The 17,477-nt window shown below is 39.7% G+C and overlaps 1 long non-coding RNA gene across 1 annotated transcript in view; it reads right to left on the reverse strand.

Annotated features, from left to right (window-relative positions):
- The window catches only part of LOC129629264 (uncharacterized), a 488,327-nt gene that overhangs the window by 412,897 nt on the left and 57,953 nt on the right, over window positions 1-17,477 (reverse strand). The gene's annotated exons all lie outside the window — the stretch shown is intronic.

Here is a 17,477-nt window from a genome sequence, read left to right on the forward strand (position 1 = left end):
AACATCCAAGACGTCTGTGTGCACATGTGCCTAGGCTGCAGACCACCACGGGAGACCCTACTGATCTCTGCTCTCCTGAGAAGGGGAGCTCCAGGAATGGAGAGGGCTGGGGCCTGTCACCACTCAACCTAGGTCCGGACTCTGTTGGTTTCATTTAACTTGAATTCAGGATCTATAAGCTGTTTTCCATTTTTAATAGACTTAAGAGGTCTTCAAGATCAACCTTGTCATTTTGCATATAAGAAACTCTAGATTTTGCAGAAGGAGGTCTAAAGATGATGGAGTAGGAAAACTAAATGGAACATAATCTCCTGTAAGATACACGGCCAGCAAGAAGAGGGCCAGTACTGCTTTAGTGTCATGGTGCAGGTACCTAATTCTTTCTAATTGCTTCATTATTAAGGGGAGAGTCAGGAAGGTTACTAAGCTAAGACTGTCCACTTTATTCTTCATCCATGGAAGTACTATCATCAGTTCCACATCCCCTGTGTTTTCCAGGCAGAGAAGTTGTTGACCTAAGAGGGTGGGAGTAGGTGCAGGAGGGTGGTAAGCTGGGAAACAGTGTATCCATTTACAATCTGCAGCTTTAAATACAACATCTTAATTTTCATTTCAAATTTGAATTTAGCTCCAGACAAGAACAATGAATTTGGGTCTGTGTAAATTCAATTGCAAGACCAATGAATGTCTTTTCCTAAGTTGCTACCCTTACATACTTGGTCACTAAAATAAATTTGATCAAGAACATCCAGCCTTCTGTAGAGCTATCCCTCAGCAATAAGACATATCATCTGTTGTTGTTGCTATGCCACTTGTACCAGAATTCTCCTCCACTGCTGGGATAAGAACCCTGAAGTTCACATGATGGGACTTAGGGCAACTTAACAGGCTGTATTTAATTTGTTTTCCACTTAACTTTTCAGAGAAATGCATGCCTGCTAAGTCCCTCAGTCATGACTGACTCTTTGCAACCCCATGGGCTGCAGCTTGCCAGGCTCCTCTGTCCATGGGATTTTCCTGGCAAGAATACTGGAGTGGGTTGCCATTTCCTTCTCCAGGGGACCTTCCCAATCCAGGTATCAAACCCACATCTCCTATGTCTCCTGCATTGGCTCTTTACCACTGGACCACCTGGAAGACCTTTCAGAGAAATACCTCCCTTAAAAAGAGTTGTCAGTCTAGAGAGAAAAGCTGTATTTTCTGGACTCTCTCTATATTTGCTTTATCACTTGACTACTGCTACTGCTGCTGCTAAGTCACTTCAGTCATGTCCAACTCTGTGCGACCCCATAGACGGCAGCCCACCAGGCTCCCCCGTCCCTGGGATTCTCCAGGCAAGAATACTGGAGTGGGTTGCCATTTTCTTCTCCAATGCATGAAAGTGAAAAGTGAAAGTGAAGTCACTCAGTCGACTCTTAGCGACCCATGGACTGCAGCCTACCAGGCCCCTCCATCCATGGGATTTTCCAGGCAAGAGTACCGGAGTGGGGTGCCATTGCCTTCTCTGTCACTTGACTACATGTTCTCCCAAATCTATGATTTCTTTCAAAATGGTGTACGCTAAAAATGCTTTATGACTTAAATTTCTTTTAAAGATACTAACTTTTTTAACCTGAATATTTAAACATACTTAAAAATAAAAAATGTTACCTACCAAAGACACAACTTTGGATTTTTCCATCTTCTTGAACTATTTGTTCATGACACATACATGTGTATTTTCATAATTTTAGTGGTAACATTACTGGAAATCTTTTTTAAACCCTTCTATAAATATCACCAGGAGAAGGCAATGACACCCCACTCCAATATTCTTGCCTGGAAAATCCCTTGGATGGAGGAGCCTGGTAGGCTGCAATCCATGGGGTCGCTAAAAGTCGGACACGACTGAGCGACTTCACTTTCACTTTTCACTTTCATACATTGGAGAAGGAAATGGCAACTCACTCCAGTGTTCTTGCCTGGAGAATCCCAGGGACTGGGGAGCCAGTTGGGCTGCCGTCTATGGGGTCGCACAGAGTCGGCCATGACTGAAGCGACTTAGCAGCAGCATAAATATCACCTGTAGTCACTGTTCACTTGGAAATATCAATAAGAATGTTGCTGAATTTAGGTGTTCTTTTTTCTCTAAAACAGACTTTCTGTTATTTCTTATATCATCATTTTCTTAATTTATCCCTACTGCTCCTTAGCCCCCAGTCTACACTAAAATTGATTTGTTCTCAGAAAGCTCTTAGCATGTCTTATTTGAAACTCAGACCTAATGGAGAGTTTTCCTCATAATCTTTGAAATCTAGTTAATACTAGAATTAATATAGTGTCCAGCACATGGATATCAAGGATTAGTCTCCTCAGGAGATACAGAAAAAGTATTAGACAAAATTCAACATCCTTTCATGATACAAACTCTCAAAAAATTGGATATAGAAGGAAGGTAACTCAACATAATAAAGGCTATATTTGACAAGCCCAGTTAACTTTCTAGTCAACAGTGAAAGATTGAAAGTTCTTCCTCTAAGAGCAGAAACAAGAGAAGGATGACTGTTCTCACCAGAGAATATTCAAATACTACTAGAAGTCTCAGACATAGCAATCAGGCAAGAAAAAGAACTAAAAGTCTTCCAAATCAGAAAGGAAGAAGTAAAACTGTCCCTGTCTGCTGATGACATAATCTCTGATGTAGTCCTAAAGACTCCATTCAAAAACCATTAGAACTAATAAATAAATTCAGTAAAGTGTCAGGATACCAAATCAATGTATAAAGTTGGTTGTATTTCTATATACTAACAACAAAACCATCTGAAAAAGAAATAAAAAAAAGTCTCATTCACAATAGCAATGAAAACAATATAATAAAAATAATCTTCTTCACAATAGTATCAAAAACAATAAAATAGCTGTGAATAAAGTTAACCGGGAAGTGAAAAATCTGTACACTAAAAAATAAGACCATGATGAAAGAAACTGAAGAAGACACAAATAAATGGAAAAGTATCCCATGTTTATGGGTCAGAAGAATCAATATTGTTAAAATGTCCAGACTACTCAAAGTCATCTATAGATTCAATATCAAAATTCATTTTTATAGAAATAGGAAAAACAATTCTAAGATTTGTATGGAGCCACAAAAGACCCTGAACAGCCAAAGCAATCTTGAGGGAGAACAAAACTAGAGGCATCAGAGTCCCTGATTTCAAACTATATTGCAAAGCTATAGTAATTAAAACAGTATGACACTGGCATTAAAAAGACACATAAACCAATAGAACAGAATCAAGAGCCTAGAAATAAACCTATGCATATATACTAAATTAGTATTTGATGAAGGAGCCAAGAATACTCAATAGGGTAAAGATAGTCTCTTCATTAAATGGTATTGGAAAAACTGGATATCCACATACAAAAATAGTGAAACTGGACCCCTACTTTACACCACTTACAAATATTAACACAAAGTGAATTAAAAATCTGATGTAAAACATGGAACCATTAAACTCCTAGAAGAAAATTTGGGGGTAAGCTGCTTGACATTGATCTTGACAGTGATTTTTTGGATATGACATCTATAATGCAAGCAACAAAAGCAAAAATAAATAAGTTGGCCTACATTAAACTAAAACTGCTATGCACAGCAAAAGAATTAATCACCTGTTGAAGAGGCAACCCAGGGAATGGGAGAAAATATTTACAAACCATATGTCTAATAAGGGGTTAATATTCAAAATATAACTTAATAGCAAAAAACATAACCTTATTTTTTAAATGGGCAAATGACCTAAACAGACATTTTCCCAAACAAGACATACAGATGGCCAACAGGTACATGAAAAGTTCTGATCAACAGAGAAATGCAAATCAAAACCACTATAAGAAAACCTTCTAACAGTTGTGAAAGGACTTTTATCAAAAAGATAAGAAATAACAAGTATTGACAGGTATCTGGAGAAAAGAGAACCCATGTACCATTAGTGGGAATGTAAGTTGGTGTAGCCCCTATTAAAACCAGTATAGAAGCTCCTCGGAACTGAACTACCATATTATCCAGCAATTCCACTTCTGGGTATATAGGAGAAGGAAGTAAAGTCACTGTCTCAAAGAGATACCTATACACCCATGTTCATTGTAAAATTATTTAAAATAGCCAGGATTTTGAAATAACTTCAGAGTTGATGACAACTTAAGTGATGGATGAATAAAGAAAGTGTGGTATGTATACACAACTGAATATTATTCAGCTCTAAAGAAGAAGGAAATCTCTCTGTAACAACATAGATGAAGCTTGAGGGCATTACACTAACTGAAATAAGTCAGAGGAAGGCAAATATTGCTTGATCTCACTGATATATGGAATCTAAAATAAACCAAACTCATAGAAACAGAACATATTGGTGGTTGCCAGGGGTGGGTGGTCAAGTGGCAGAATATGGGTAAAGATGGTAAAAGGACACAAAGTTGCAGTTACAAGATGAGTAAATTCTGGGGCTCTAATGTACATCAGATGGTGACTGCAGCCATGAAATTGAAAGACGCTTACTCCTTGGAAGGAAGGTTATGTCCAACCTAGATAGCATATTCAAAAGCAGAGACATTACTTTGCCACCAAAGGTCCATCTAGTCAAGGCTATGGTTTTTCCAGTGGTCATGTATGGATGTGAGAGTTGGACTGTGAAGAAGGCTGAGTGCCGAAGAATTGATGTTTTTGAACTGTGGTTTGGAGAAGACTCTTGAGAGTCCCTTGGACTGCAAGGAGATCCAACCAGTCCATTCTGAAGGAGATCAGCCCTGGGATTTCTTTGGAAGGATTTCTTTGGAAACTCCAGTACTTTGGCCACTCATGCAAAGAGTTGACTCATTGGAAAAGACTCTGCTGCTGGGAGGAATTGGGGGCAGGAGGAGAAGGGGACAACAGGGGATGAGATGGCTGGATGGCATCACCAACTCGATGGATGTGAGTCTGAGTGAACTCCGGGAGTTGGTGATGGACAGGGAGGCCTGGCGTGCTGCGATTCATGGGGTCGCAAAGAGTCAGACACGACTGAGTGACTGAACTGAACTGAATGTACATCATGGTGACTATTGTTAATGCTACTGTATTATATATCTGAAAGTTGCTTAAAGATACCTTCAAAGTTCTCACCACAATAAATAAATAAAAAGGTAACTATGTGAGGTGATAGATGTGTTGACAAACTTTACTTTGGTAATCATTTCACAATATATGCATATATCAAATCACCACATTTCACACCTTAAATTTAATCGTGTATATTGATTATATCTTAATAAAACTGGATAAAATAAAATCAAATTCCCAAAGAAAAACAATTATTCTTTCCAAATGACTTTCTTTTCCATTCAGTGTGAAATTCTCGAATTGAGAATGAGTACATTTTAAATCAGTGGGCCTCTCATAATAATCATCTGCCCTGTTCTTCAAGAACAGATGTGATTATATTTTTGGACTGTACAAAGACCTAAGAACAAACAAAAAGAAAGCTGAATAGAATCATGGAATGGAGAGAGAACTGAAGGCCATCTAGTTCTATATTACCATTTAGTATGTGCTAACACTGAGCCCTGGGATCACATGGGCTGTCATATGATCAGAATTAGAACCCTGTACTCATTTTGGGGCTTTGCTGGTGGGTCAGATGATAAAGAATCTGCCTGCAATACAGGAGACATGGGTTTGATGCCTGGGTTGGGAAGATCCCCTAGAGAAGGGAATGGCAACCACTCCAGTATTCTTTCCTGGAGAATCCCGTGGACAGAGGAGCCTGGCAGGCTACAATCTGTGGGGTCGCAAAGAGTCGACACAACTGACTGACTAACACATATGCACACACACACACTCCTTATTTTTAGACTCTCTTCAGAATATTTCCCATTATGCCACCAAAATATTTTACCAACCAAATTAGATCATTCAAATATGGCTATCTGCAAAATGTAGACTATCACAGACATCTATATTCTCTATAGTAACATTTTTACGCCAAGACTAGACTGAAGCTCTGGTGATTAAAAAAAAAAGTTAGTAACTCAGTGAATGTAGGGATTCTGTCTGCCCTTGTCTGTTTTGGGGGTAATTCCTTGGCACTTAGTAGGTACCATGGTGGTCTGAATGGATTGATTCACACGGAACTGAGAATCTCTATGCCTATAATTTCCATCCAGTTTTCTCTTCTGGAACTGTTCAAAACAAAATTAATCTCATTTCCACTTGAACACCATTCAAGAAAGGAGAGCAGCTACATTCTTTGAATAATCCAGGGTTCAAACATTCCCTTCCATAATCTTGATCAATATTCTTTTATGTGGGCTTATATAAAGCATGGAGATTCATAAAGGGCAGAATGGACCCAGACTGAAGACATTAAATAACTGCAGACAACAGATTCAAATGGAAGGTCTTTGAAGACAATGAACATATTACAAACATGTCCTGAGAACCTCACCCAGCACCTGACACATACCATACTCTAGTGACCATGTCTAAATGACCTGACCCTCTGATCAGCACTGTTTTACAACTCCATCTGAAACCGTTAAGGCAAAGCCTTTTGCCCATTTCAAAGGCTGGCATTCTTTTCTGTACTCACTGTTACTCCCATCCAAAGCACTTCAGTCAGCCTATTGAGTTTGAATTTTTATCATTATTTCTATTTCTCTTCACAAGATTCATTTTGATATTTGGCAAAACTAATCCAGTTATGTAAAGTTTAAAAATAAAATAAAATTAAAAAAAAAAAGAAAATCAGGAAAAAAGATATTCAAGGCAAGAACTTAAAAGTAAGAAGTGAAAAACCTAAGACCTATTAACAAATCAAGATTTTATCAATATTAACACAGAAATTGTGTTTACATACCATGGGTTGCCCAGGGAAGTAATCGAGGAATATTGGTCTGAACAAACTCAAGTTGCTAATAGGCAATATAATAGATGACTGATATCAGACATATGAGTTCAGATGCCAGCTTGGCTCCTTTCTGGGTGCTGTTGGTTAAACTATGTAACCTCTCTGAGCTTGTGTCCTCACTTTCAAAACAGTAATAATACTTATAGCTAACATTTATATGGAAGCTACTATGAGCCAGGTACTATTTTTTTTAACTAACTCATTTAATCCTCATATAGTCCTCTGAAGTAGGTATTATTATTATTACTATATTTTACAGAAAAAGAAATAAGTTCAGAAAGATTAAATAATTTTCACAAGTCACACAGCCAATAAGTGGCAAAGCTGGGATTTAATCCCAGGTGATCACTCAGTCCTAAAGGAAATCAATCCTGAATATTCATTGGAAGGACGGACCCTGAAGTTGAAGCTCCAATACTTTGGCCACCTGATGTGAAGAACTGACTCAATGGGAAAGACCCTGATGCTGGGAAAAATTGAAGGCAGGAGGAGAAGGGGATGACAGAGGATCAGACAGTTGGATGGCATCACCAACTTAATAGACACAAGTTTGAGCAAGCTCCAGGAGATGGCGAAGGACAGGGAAGTCTAGTGTGCTGCAGTCCATGGCACAAAGAGTCGGACACGACTTGGTGACTGAATAACAGCAACAATCAGCTCCAGAGTTTCTGCTTCCAGCCATTATACCATATTGCCTATATCATAAGCATAAGTTCCAGAATATTCTCTCCTATTACTATCATTCCCCTCACAGTAGAAGGAAAGAAAAGAGAGAACTGGGCTAGAAATAAGTCAGGAGGACTGGATTCCATTCACAATTCCTCCCTGACTACCTCTGTGACTCTGAGCAAGTTATTTTCTCTCTGTGGGCCTCAGAATTCTCAAGTGTAAAATGAAAGTGTTCGGGGCTCATGAATTCATGTTTAGAGATGCCCAAAGAGTAAAGAGATGAACGAAACAGACTAAGGTGTACTCTTTCCATAGAGAAACACTTTGCTTACATATGTAATACATAACTTACATGAACACATAGGGAAGCACTCAGTACAATTGTATCCATCATTATCATTTTTCCCTTTCCCTTCCTACCCTCATGCCTCCAGAGTGTTCAATCTTAGGAAAAGTTAGAAAACCTATATCTCTCAGTTACCCTCACCATTTTAGATCCCAGAGAAAGTTATTAGCATGGAAATAGCCTCGCAGAGAGAAGGCCAGAGGAAGGCCAGGAACCAGCCCATTTCTGAGACTGTTTAGTCTTCTCACAGCCGGCCTTGACTTTCTGGCTAGCTCTGAGCCAGCCACAGCAACAGCTCTTCAGACCCAAAGCTGTGAAACAGTGTTCCACAAGCAGTCATAACCTCCCAAATCCACTAAATCCCCTAATCCCCACCTCCTAGCACGACAGGAGCTCACACTGAACACCTGCCTCTCAGCCTTTACCCAACAGCTTCCACGAAGACCTAAGCCCAGTCCCACCTACTCTGCTCTGACCATCTCAAACTCAGAGGTTTCTATTTCTAGAGGAAATGTTCTCATGTATAGATGGAGTTTGCTAATATGTAAAAGATGAAATCCAAAGTAGATTTGGCACTTGGACAAATGTCAAATGTTTTCCCTATGCACCAGATTTAAAATAGAAATGAGAAAAGTTTAAAAAAAAAAGCAAAAGGCAAGAAAACAGGCTGCTCTGATTCTGGTGCTGCTGCTTCTCCTCCGATAGAGGATTCTCGAAAGGTAAGTGAGATTCCCACTGCATTCTAGAATGTTGACCTTACCATGCCCTCCCTATTGCCATTAGCAGGAAAGAAGCACACAGTAGCAGGAAAGAAAAGAACACTGGGCTGGAAGTCAGTTGAGAGGCATGGATTCCATGCACAGCAACTGCCAGACTAGCCTTAGGCAAGTCACTTTATCTTCCACATCTTCAGCATCCTCACATACAGATGTCTGTAGGTCACAAATGCATGTTCAGAGAGACCCAGAGAGCAAAGCAATGAGTGAAACAGACTAAAAATCATTCAACAGAGAAACACTTTGCTTGCATGTTTAATACATAATAACACTCTCTATTTTCATAAATAAATACGCCAATTTCATTTAGTATACTTTTAATTTTAGGGCAGTTTAAGGCTCACAGAGAAGTTGCAAAAATAGTAGGGTTCCAACATACCCCACACCCAGTTTCCCCTTTTGTTAATATCTTACATGAGCATCTTACAACTATTTTTTCTTAAAATATGTAGCCTTCTCAGCCTATCTACAAATATGAATACAGAAGAATATTTTTCTACTGAGGAAGAACAAAGTCAATTTTGTCTTGATAATTCAGCCTAAACTAGAGATACAGTGGGGAGTGGAATGGGCTTCCCAGGTGGTGCTAGTGGTAAAGAACCCACCTGCCAATGCAGGAGACATAAGAGACTGTGGGTTTGATCCCTGCTTTGGGAAGATCCCCTGGAGGAAGGCATGGCAACCCACTCCAGTATTCTTGCCCAGAGAATCCATGGACAGAGGAGCCTGGCGGGCTACAGTTCATAGTGTCACAAAGAGTCGGACACAACTGAAGTGACTGTGCATGCACGCACCCAGGGAGTGGAGGCAAGGACTGTTTACAGGCACAAAACCGGGGACGGAAGAAGCTGCAGTGCAGATGCAGGGGATGGATGCCACATGGGAATGCAGAGCCTGTATTTCTAGATCTCTGGGTTTTATCTCTTTGTTTTTCAAATAAGTCAAAAATCTATATTTTTTATGTCAAACTTATCAATTTTTTAAATGATAAAGGTCATCTCATTTCTTTTTCTCAAAATACTATGCTGGCCAAATAAAACAGGTGCACTAACTGGCCTATAGTTTTCAGTTGGGGATCTCTAGCTGTATTAGTTTCACTTAACCAATGTCAAGTGTCAGCAGGACTGGTTCCTTTCAGAGGCTTTGAGGAGAGGGTCTATTTCCTCTTCCAACTTCCAGTGGCCACCTGTTTTCCTTGGCTTGTGGACCCTTGTTACATCTGCAAAGCACATCACTCCAGTTCTGCCTCTGCCATCAACTCTGCTCCTGCATCTCCCTTATTAGAAGTGTTATGATGACTTCAGGCCCATACATATAAACCAGGATAATCTCCCCATCTCAAGATCCTTAACTTCAGTACATCTGAAAATTTCTTCTTGCCATATAAGGTAACATTCATGGGTTCCAAAAGACTAAGACATGGACAAAAGTACGTGTGCTAAGTCGCTTCAGTTGTGTCCAACTCCTTGCGACCCATGGACTGTTGCCCACCAGGTTCCTCTGTCCTTGGGATTCTCCAGGTAGGAATACTGGAGTGGGCCACCATGCCCTCTTCCAGGATGGACATAAGTGGGGGAGGTCAATATCCACTCTTGTTGTTTTGGTCATTAAATCATGTCCAAATCCTTGTGGCCCCATGGACTGTAGCATGGCAGGCTCTGCTGTCCACGGGATTTCCCAGACAAGAATAATGGAGCAGGTTGCCACTTTCTTATCCAAGGGATCTTCCTAACCCAGGCATCCAACCCACATCTCCAGACGTATTCTTTGCCACTGAGCCATCCAGGAAGCACCAATATCTAGTCCACCATGTTAGTTTAGAAGCTAAGTTCGCTTCCAGTTGTGGTATTTAAGGAATCGCTCTCAGATCATTTTTTTAGGATGCCATCTTCTTTCTTATGATTCCATCTTTCTTGGCCTCCTATCAGAGAAGCCACTTTAGCAAATATCTGGGGGGCAGCTGTCATAAGCCCAGCAGCATGCCAGGGACAGAGGGAAGAAGTAAATACACAGAGACACATATTATCCTCTATTCAAAAAATGTCTGATATATTTGGTAAAGGACAAGAATCTAGAGAAGATACAGTGCTCTAGAAAACTCATTTTACTGTGAATATTTTCATTAGATCCAGGGGAAAGCATTAAGGATATACACATTTTGCAAGAGAATATTACATAAGTATGTATCATCATTATCCATATACTGACACTTGATAGAGCAGCCATTAGTCACCATTTCCATATACAAACTTCAAAAATCCATACTAGAGAGGACACAGGCTGTGAAAACACAGACCCAAGATGAAGGGCGTGAGAAAGGTGAACATCTCTGAGATGAAATTCTTGGAGAAGACGGCCACCTTATTCCCCTGAACAAAGCTTTATATCCAAATACTACAGCCATCAACTATTGAGTAGAAAGGGCACCTTTTCACTGGAATTCTACAGTGGACATCTTTCGGAGTATCTGACCCACACAGAAGTCAACGACCCTACACCCTTCCTCTGGGAAATATATCTCCCTGTAACTCATTCAAATGTCGTCTTGGCATATCTTTGCAATTACCGACTCCGTGTGATTGAGCCAGTAGGCATTAGATGCATACAGTTCCATCTCTATGTATTTGGAATTAAAACCAAGAGATTATTTGCTTGAGGCCTTTAACATAAAAATTTGGAAGATGAAGAATCAACTATTTTCTTTCATTACAGTCTGGGGTTAGAGAGAACTACTCTACACAAAGAGATAGCCAGAAAGGCATGAAACAATCACACAGAGAGACTAAAGTGATATCCAGAGAAGCCTCATGGCTTTTACATTTCTGCTTCTAGTCACTTCTTTGATTTGGCTGCATTATTGCTTTGAGTTCCAAAGGACAACTCTGTTTCTTTAAATAAATTCCATCTTTCCTTAGGTGAGACCAAGTTGGCTTCTGTCCTTTGAAACTAAAAAAGCATTACAGTCCCCTGAGTTCTCTCAAAGAGCTTCCCCTGAAGGCTCCCACTCATGATGTCTCTACTAAAAATGTTTCCCACTATTATTGCATTTGGATCTCTGTCCTTTAGGAACTATTTCAGAAGAATTTGGCACCTGGCATCCAAAAGATTTGAGAATAAAGGACACCTTAGGCAACACAATTCACACATCACTTTTGCAGAAGTGAAATGTTTGGCCTAATTTCTCAAAATAAAGTCATTTTTATGGGTGGTGAAATTTCTCATGCCCCACTTGCTGAAGGGTTTCATGTAAACTTAAAAAGTTTACAGGAATTTGATCCTCATCACAGGCACTGTCCAAATTTTAAGGGATGAAAAGAAGTTCGATAGATGCCTGTTTAATGCTTTCACTTACTAAACAAGTATTTAGGTACGCAAAGACAGATTACTCAGTGTTTGGCCATTTACAGAATATCTTCACTCACAGGGTCTCATTGGATCCTCACAACAGTCCAGGGAGAGATCAAGTATCCCCATTTTAGAGATTTTAGAGGTTCTGAATGCTAAGACCTAGGGAAATGGCATTGGATTCTGATCCCCTAGTGGGTAAGCGTTAAGTCTGTGCTCAGTCACTTCTGTCATGCCTCACTGTTTGCAGCCCTAGGGACTGCAGCTTGCCAGAGTCTTCTGTCCATGGGATTCTCCAGGCAAGAATACTGGCCTGGGTTGCCGTGCCCTCCTCCAGGGGATCTTCCTGACCCAGGAATCAAACCCATGTCTCCTGCATCTCCTGCATTGGCAGGCAGGTTCTTTACCACTAGTACTACTTGAAAGCCCATATATTCAGTCTTGTCAGTTTCTGTGCAGGGTGATTAGCCTATTAGGATAAGTGTCAATGCTAATTACCCTGCATAGAAAATGATACATTGTGTTTCAGGAGTGACAAGTCTTACATAGCCACTCCAACTCACTGATACTGCCTGCCTCCAACACTGTTGACAAGGATTCCAGGGATGCATCTGGACTCTGAAGACGTGCTGTGATTGAACACTGCTGCCTGCTGAAAGGTAAGGGAGAGAAGAGAGGCCACGCAGTGCTCCATATTTCCATCCCTATAGTAAGTGCTCTATAAATGTTCACTGAGTTAAACCACATTAGCACACCCAGGACTGAAAACCAAGTCACCTGACTTTGTTTGCTGGTGTTCTTCAGGTTACACTAGATAATAGTACCTTCTCTCCCGCCCCTAAAATTCTAACCAGGGGTGAGAAAACAACAGTGCAAAGATCAGACTTGCCCTGCTACCTGTTTCTGGAAATGCAGTTTCACTGGAACACGGTCACGCTCATGTTTATGTGTTATCTGCACATGCGTCCCTGTAACAATGACTGAGCTGACTAGTCACAACAGACACCAGGTTGCCCACAAAGACTGAAACATGTACCATCTGTCCCTTCATAGGAGAAGTCTGGCCACTCCCACCCCTCAACCAAATCAAAGAAGTTGAGAGTAGCTCCAGATAGATTCATGCTGCCCTATCTTCCCCTCGCCCCCCACTACCCCCAAAAGAAAACTGCCAATCTTTGGGCTTTGGGGACCACATTAAGATATACCTTGCCATCACTAACATTTTAAAATAAAACAGTGTGTACTCTTTATTTGAATATTCATGGATTGGCATTTTGAAAAGAAGCACCTCTAATATGAATTAAGGACTTTAATTATGTGTGCCTGAAGTGACTTATTCACTGAAGAGTAAAGGAAATATACAATATAAAATGGTCATGATCAAATTAAAACTTACTGTAAACTCCTTTTCACCCAGGATCCAACCAACTATAGAGTCATTTTATATATATATATTGTTGTTGTTGTTGTTCTTTTGGGGAAGAAATATTAGACAAAGATTTGTTAATGAAATTGATGAGAGAAACAATTTTTAGCATGTCCACTCATAAATAAAGGTAGCTGATTTTCATAATTACAACACTAAAGCTTTATGAGTAATGTGAAAATGACTAGTAATCTTTGTGAGACTTCATGGGCCTATTAAGTTAATCAGCGCTAGTGAGCGAAGTTGCCCAAATTCAGAATACACAGGAGAGGAAGTATGTTGATTTATCTTTAACATAGTTTTTATGCATTATTATAAAAGCTAACCCAAGGAACAGAAAGAAAGAAAATGCATTGAATTAGTTCTCTCCTTCTCCAACAGACTGTGGATCACCAAACCACTCAACGTAACACTCAGCTTGGTGATCATTAAATACTTGTGAGCAATAAGGTAATTTATATATAGCCACCAACTGCAGTGGGAGAAAATGATAGTAAAGCATCAAACACATTGTGAGAGAGACTATGCTGGGTTGATTGAAAAGATACCGGCTAATGGGCTAATAATGCCTCACATCCACGTACATATAAATCGCTTCAGAACAAGTAGTGGATCTATTCTCTTTCCCCTTGATCTGGGCAGGCCTTGTGACTTGCTTTGACCAATAGAGTGAAGCAAAAGAGGCACTCTGAGATTTTCCAACCAGGTCTTAAGAGACCATCTCATGGAATCTAGCTGCCATGATGTGAAAAAGCACAGGCCAGGCCCAAGACTGAGAGAGACCCAGTGGAGAAGGCCCTGCCAAACCAGAAGTCATCTCGGACACTCCAGCTCCTCGCAGCTTCCTACCAAATACAACTGCCTACACAATTGGAAGCAGTAGAATCCCCCAGCCAAGCCCAGTAAACGCACAGTAATAAAGTGTTGCTTTAAGCCACAGTATTTTGGGGTGGTTGGTTACACAGAAAAGTGAAAGTGAAGTCACTCAGTCGTGTCTGACCCTTTGAGACCCCATGGACACCAGGCTCCTCCGTCCATGGGATTTGCTAGGCAAGGGTCCTGGAGTGGGTTGCCATTTCCTTCTCCAGGGAATCTTCCCTACCCAGGGATCGAACCCAGGTCTCCTGCATTGTACACAGATGCTGTACCGTCTGAGCCACCAGGGAAGTCCTGGTTACACAGAAGTAGTTGCTAAAACAGAGACAGATTTTGACAGCAAGATTGTTTAGACTGATGGTCAGGGATAGACTCAGGAGAAGGTGTTGTTTGAACTGAGTGAAAAGAAGGATCCAGTTGGAGGCTCTCTGGTTGCAGAGCATTCCAGGCAGAAGACATAGCAAGTACAAAGCTCTGGAGTAAGAGTGAACTTGGTGCACTTGAGAAAAAACTAGGAGCCTTGATACTACTGCAAAGTAATGAGAAAAACTGAGTCAGAGAAGGAAGGGCTAGGAGGACCTATAAGCCACAGTAAGGAGTTTAGATTTACTTTTAAGCCAGTGGAAAACCACTGGAGATTTTTGAGCAAACAAAAATGATATAAACTGATTTGCATTTTTAAAATATCATTCTGGTTGCTGTGTATAATTATGGCTTTGCCATTCCTAGAAATTTTATATAAATGTAATCATACAAAATGCAATCTTTTGTGTCTGGTTTCCTTCATTTGACATGTTTTTGAGATTCATGCATATTGCTCTGTGTATCACTTTCTTCCGTTTATGCCTAGATAGGATTCCATTATATGTATATGTCATATTTTATCTGTTCACCAGCTGATGGGCATTTGGAGTATTTGGGGGCTAATATGGATAATTCTACTACAAATATCTGCATATAACTCATTGAGTGGACACACATTTTCATGTCTCCTATATAAATACCTAGAGAAGTACATGCTTATGGAAAGTGAAAGTGAAAGTTGCTAAATTGTGTCCAACTCTTTGTGATCCCATGGACTATACAGTCCATGGAATTCTCCAGGCCAGATTACTGGAGTGCGTAGCCTTTCTCTTCTCCAGGGGATCTTCTCAACCCAGGGATCGAACCCAGTTCTGCATTGCAGGCGGATTTTTTACCAACTGAGCTATCAGGGAAGCATCAAACTGTTTTCCAAAGTGACTGTACCATTATATATTCTTGGCAGCAGTATATAAGAGCTCTAGTTTCTACACACACTCATCAACACCTAGTGTTGTCTATCTTTTTCATTTTGGCCATTCCAAGTAGTATGCTATGGTATTTTAGTGTGTCTATAAATTGCATTTTTCAACTAACTAATAATGTAGATCTTATTTACTTTAATGAGCTTCTTTGGAGAAATAGCTACTCAAACCTTTTGCTTATTTTTTATAACAATTCTTTATATATTCTGGATACATGTTCTTTATCAAATATATGCACTGAAAATATTCTCTACTAGTCTATGATTTGCCATTTTTTATTTTCTTAATGAAATCTTTTGAAGAGGAAACATTTCTAATCCTGGTGAAATCCAATTTTATGATTTTTGTATAGCTTGATTTTGTGTCCTAGGTAGGAAGTCTCTGCCTAACACAAAATCAAGAAAATTTTCCTCTGTATTTGCTTCTAGAAATTTTATAACTATTACATTTGAATCCATGATCCATTTTTTGGCAGAATTTTGTATACTGCCAGATAACCCTAGAGAGTCACCTCTGCTTATTTTAAGAAGTTTAGATTCAGTAGGTTAAAATTTTTGTTATAAAAATAATAGGTAATCTGAAAAAGGAGAAATCTATCTATTTTTCAATCGTGATATCTTGGCCAAAACTGTGTTATTGCTAGTCATGGTCTCATTCACACTATGAAATGCATCTTGAAGCTTCTTCATACCCTCCATCCTAAATCTTCTAAATGTTAGGAGTAAGGGCAAGGAGTAGGGAATGTTCTTCCTACTCCTAATAATTCCTTTCATTAGATGAGAGATCCACTAGCTTAACATCTCTGAACTCCTTCTGCCCCAGGGGAAAAAAAGAGAGAGGTATCTAGCTGCACACGTGTAACCTGCCCCTCGTCTCCTCCTTCCTTGGAAGATAGCAGAGAATATGTGTTCCCACTTGTCCTCAGCCATGCAGTAAACATGGTGTAAAGGCCCCACCACTGGGGCCCCACCCCTGGGAATAGAGGGAGGCAGGGGGAAGGGTGGCCAGCACTGCCCTGTGAACAGGTGGTAAGTTTCTCTATCCGGGGGTTTACTATTAGGAAGCCCACTAACCATAGATAAAAGCCACATCCTGCAATATCAGCTTAATCCATAATAAAGGTAATATTTTGCCTCTATTTGCTGAATCTGTTCTCATTTGGTTCAGAATTCAAATGTGGAAGGCTGTTATTTGCTTGAACAGCCTCAAATATTTCCCAAACGTCTATCCTATGGGTTTCCTAACTCTGTTCCTTGACTTTGTAAATCCTTGCTTCTCTCCTCCTACAGCCAATAGATCGAGAATTCATGTTTATAGACAGCCAGCAATTTTATCTTTAAAGATTTATTACAAAGTTTTTAAAAATACAAATGCACAAAAAAGAAAGAATATTAACATTATTTATTCTTCCACCCTCAAAACTATGCATCAACTATACCAATAATATAGACACTTGCTCTACATGGCTATTTAAATTGAAGTTAATTATAATTAAATTTAAAAAATCAAGTTTCACAGTCATGCTAGCCAGATTCCAAGTATTCAGTAGCTAGATGTGGCTAGTGGCTACTATATCAGGCAACAAAGTGGGAAAACGTTTCCATCATCATAGGAAAGTCTATTGCATAGACTGAGCTAGAGAAAACTTGGGATTTAATATGACCTTCTATATTGAATATATATTTATATGAATATAAATGCACATATATATTCATATCCCATCCTCATGTAATATCATTTTTGGTGGCTCTGCAAATTATTTTTCTGTATTGATTTCTTTACTATAGCTTCTTTTAAAATATATTTATTTATTTTTATTGGAGTATAATTGCT

The sequence above is a fragment of the Bubalus kerabau genome, chromosome 15, assembly GCF_029407905.1.
Source record: "Bubalus kerabau isolate K-KA32 ecotype Philippines breed swamp buffalo chromosome 15, PCC_UOA_SB_1v2, whole genome shotgun sequence".
Lineage (NCBI taxonomy): Eukaryota > Metazoa > Chordata > Mammalia > Artiodactyla > Bovidae > Bubalus > Bubalus kerabau.